Source organism: Phalaenopsis equestris, unplaced genomic scaffold (assembly GCF_001263595.1).
Source record: "Phalaenopsis equestris unplaced genomic scaffold, ASM126359v1 Scaffold000076, whole genome shotgun sequence".
NCBI lineage: Eukaryota > Viridiplantae > Streptophyta > Magnoliopsida > Asparagales > Orchidaceae > Phalaenopsis > Phalaenopsis equestris.
In genome coordinates, this window is record NW_018164518.1 from 444,620 (window position 1) to 449,079 (window position 4,460).

A 4,460-nucleotide genomic window follows, 5' to 3' on the forward strand; every position below is an offset into this window, starting at 1 on the left:
CATAATCCTTTCCTCATTAGATTGATATGTAGAACCACTAAATCGCATATTACTTGACGTGTATATTTGCATGCATGGCCACTTGCCTCATGAAAACTTTTTGGCCATCATAGCTCTAACTAGACCCTTAGCTCAACCTATGTAGTTGGAAGTTTAGTGGCAAGGTCACCATGGAAAATGGGGAGCCCAAATTCACATTAAATCTAGTTGGCTCAAGAGGCCTATGAGGTTTGCTTGGTAGTAATCAAAAACAAAATTGAACATGACATTCAAAACTAATCAAGCTTAAAATTGAATTAGCCAAGTTATATAAATTCAAACTAAAATTACGCCTAAATTTAATTTAATATTAAAAATATAATTAAAATAATACTACATAAAGTCTGACATAAAATTAAAACCAAAATAAAACCTAATGCTAATTTTACCTAACTATAAATAAATTTATCTTAATCTAAACCTAAGGCTAACTTATGCTAGAATCTAACTTAAGCAAATTTAAAAATAAATTAAATTCAATCTTATTTAAATCAAACCTAATAAATAAAAACTAAACTTAAATCTAACTTAAATTATAGCTACATCAAAATTGAACCTAAGCAAGCCCAATCCAAAACAAAAAATAATTTAACTTAAACTCAAATCTAACCTAAGGTTAATATCAAGATAAACCTAATTAAACCTAAATTAACTTCAGATGCTAAATGTAATTTGAACTAAGCCTAATCCAAACATAATTTGAACCTAAACTCAACCTAAAATCAAACTTAAACCAAAGTAACTATACCTATAAACTAAATAAAAGCTAAAGAGGACAAGTAAACTTTCATCTAATCAAATCAAACCTAATTGATAACCTATTTGAGCCTAATCAAACATAAGCATGAGTAAACCTGAGTTAAATTCGAATTTAACTTACAAAATTTAAACCTCTAATATTGGTGGAAATATCCATGGGTCAACCCAACCTATAGGCTATGAGAGTGTCATCTTAGATGGTTTGGTCACAATAAATGTCGACCATCTGATGATCCGTTTAAAAAAGTAGATGTTTTAGATTCGACTTATGTTAAGAAAGACAGAGGTAGAACTAGGAAGACTAGGGCATATTGTATAAAAAATGATCTTAATTTATTAGAATTAAAAGAAAATATGACACTAAGGGTCTGCTTGGGGCGGCTGCAGCTTCTCGGCTTTTCAGCTGCATCTGCATAACCCCAGAAAGCTGTTGTGGGGAAGCTGCTGCGGGGAATATGGCTGTTTGTTTGGGGCAGCTGTGTAAAAACAACTATTTCTGAAAAAATTATCATTCTGTCCCTGTTTAGTAAAGCTACTTAAAACAAAACTGTGACAACCATATAATTAGTACCTCAGAAGCAAAAATTCATCACGCTCGGGGAAGCTAGCAATGAATTATACAAAACATCAGAAAAATATTTGCTCGCAGAATCCTCTCAGCCATATCCCGTTAATATCGCTCACTATTATATCCATATACAGCCTTGAGCCTTGAATTTTGTACTGGAAATTCCTTGCAACATCCAGGGTGGCGCTACCCATCACGCTTCTGTAAAACAATAAAATTTTTAATTGAATTCATAAGTGTATGCAAAATCAATGTTAATTTCTAATATCATCCAACAAACTGAAGGAATAAAGTAGTAAAATGCACCTAACAAAGAATGTAAAACATCACAATCTGCATGTGAAGAATATTAAAAAAAACATATACATATTATAAGTCGAGCATTTTTTCCACACAATTTTATCCAACAAAGCATGGTGTCAGACCGACACAATAACCCAAAAACGAATTTCATATAAAGAGATTATAATGATTTTCTCATCAGCCATCTTTTCTATTATAAATGAGAAGCAACTATCTTATCAATCTCTAAGAAAAAAGCTACAATGTGGTGCAAAACTATGCTACTTCCACCACATCTATTCTATTTCAAATGTACATCTCTTGCTTTATAGTAGAGTTTTCATTACAATGTCAATAAATTGTGCCCACAACACATTCTGTGGGGCACCCAATCACCTAAAGAGAATGTAGGCGGGAGAACATGCCAAGCCACCATCCTTTTGATCATTTGTTTCAATAAAGGTAGGATCGACTTCTTCATGACGGACTATACTAGGGGGATTCCCATTACTATCCTGTATTTTGTATTGATATTTAGTGCATCAACATATCAAGAGACCAAAAAAATTAAGAAAATAAAAATTAGAGTAATACCACTGAATAATTGTAACAACAACCAAACTGTATAGTGACACGCCCTTTACCTCACATTCACTTTCTAGGCTTTAAATATGTGCGCTCTGCAAATATAAGTAAATTATAAGTCATCAATCAGATATTGAAAGAAAAATTTAGAGGCAGCTTACAGAAGAATTCATAAAGAAAGCAGTTTTGTGAAGTTTAATGTCATTTTGTAGCATGCAAAAACCATGATGATTAAAAGGTGGAGGCTAAAGGGCAATTTTAGCTTTTTCTTTTTACTTTTTTATCTTAACAAAAAATAGATAAAGCAATCCTTATGATTATGAAAACGATTGTTAGTCCATTCTGCAAACATTATCTAAATTAAGATTAATACAAACAAGGAAATTGTTCTGCTACAAAGTTAACATTTGAAGATTTTGGGACTTTATTTAGCATAGAAACGCCTCTATGAATGCAGCAAAATTTTCAAATTTAAAAAGCTAACATTTTTATTAAGATAAAACTTCCAACTTTCAGAAATTTCACCAAATTAACTAACCTCGGCATTTGCTTTAAATGAATGGTTGTTTTTCAAAAAAAGACATGCTAAAAGGATATAGAGTGCATGATTCAACATTGCAAGATAACTACACGCCCTCCATTCTATCAAAGAAACTAATAAACTGATGCGGTCTTAAGGCTTTAGTACAGTATCATATGCACCTAAGGTTGATCAACAACAACATAAAAGAACCCAAAAAAAAACTATAAAATAAGAAAAGAGTAGCACAGATTATTATCTAAATATGACCTCCTACAAATCTGCACGCATGGATGAATTACAGATGCCTTACAGGACATGCCAAAATTTATCTATAAACAAATTTTCTGCTTCATCTTACATGCATATCCACCAGGTAAAGATTACAAGTACAAATTGATGGCTCGACAATAATTTATTTTAGGTTAAAGTTTAGCATATATGCCCGCCTAATCAATTTTGTGTACAAGATTACCATGCAAAAAAAGGCAAAATCAATAGACCTATAGCTAGAATCAAGCAATTGAAGACAACTTATGGAAAATTTCAGAACAAACCTAAGAAAGGAGAATATACCTCTAAGCTGCGCCACTTTTCCTGGAAATCATAGATGCAATCGACGATCTTCCGCTGCTCGACGGTGGAGAAGACGCCTGTGTGGAGTTCAAGACCATCGAGGAATGTTGATCAACCGTCCCCTCACTCTCTCCAACCGCTTGAATTTCTTCTTCCTCACGTTAGCAAATCGGGTTGCCTCATACTCCTTCTTCACCGCTAGAATCTCTCTGCCATCACCGCGGCCGACGCCGGGGCTATGGAGTGAAAGCGATTTGAGTTCTTCGGTGACTGATGACCTAAGGTTACCCACACACCTCAGATCAGCAATGGCGGGAGCAAGCGCAGCGACAGCAAGTTCATTTATCGTTAATATCATTGGCCTCCCTTTTGCTCCTCTATGGCCGGGGATTCTTCCTACTCATCCCGCCACCCATTCCTATGGCCGCCCGCGGGGGTTATCTAGCGGATACGTCGACCTCCTTCTGCAAACTGCATCAGGAGGGGCATTGGCGTAAAAGTAAAAAGGAAAGCATGTAGTAAGAGCGGACTGCTGGAGGGATCCCCCGGCCCGCAATCGTCGCCCCAAGATTCGGGCACCTCAAATCAGCAATGGCGGGAGCAAGCGCATCGACAGCAAGTTCACTTATCGTTAATATCATTGGCCTCCCTTTTGCTCCTCTATGGCCTATGGCCGGGGATTCTTCCTACTCCACCCATTCCTATGGCTGCTCGCCGGTGTTATCGGACGTCGGACTAGCGGATACGTCGACCTCCTTCTGCAAACTGCATCAGGAGGGGCATTGGCGTAAAAGTAAAAAAGGAGAGCTTGTAGTAAGAGCGGACTGCGGGAGGGGTCCCCCGGCCCGCGTTCGAGCTTGTGGTAAGAGCGGACTGCGGGAGGGGTCCCCCGGCCCGCGTTCCGCTACGCGTCGGGCTGCCGCAAAGTCTCCCCCAATGGCCCTAAATAGGACGCGATGGAGAATAAGGCGATGGAGAATAAGGATTCCTGTAGTCGATCCGGCTTAGTGGTTAGTGGGATAAAAATTTTGTTATTATTGTTGTTGTTGTACAAAGGTTGGCCAGTCGCACCCAAAGCCCACGCATGAAGCCAATTTGAACTTTTCCATGAGACTGGTCAGCAAAGGTTGA

At 37.4% G+C, this 4,460-nt stretch overlaps 1 long non-coding RNA gene across 1 annotated transcript; it reads right to left on the minus strand.

Moving 5' to 3' along the window:
- Positions 1-1,850: 1,850 nt before the first annotated feature.
- LOC110019751 lies at positions 1,851-3,748 on the minus strand. Its single transcript, XR_002293481.1, has 3 exons — positions 3,330-3,748; positions 2,243-2,328; positions 1,851-2,163 (listed from the first exon to the last, which is right to left on the minus strand). It is a non-coding gene; the product is annotated as an uncharacterized LOC110019751 (long non-coding RNA).
- Positions 3,749-4,460: the final 712 nt, after the last annotated feature.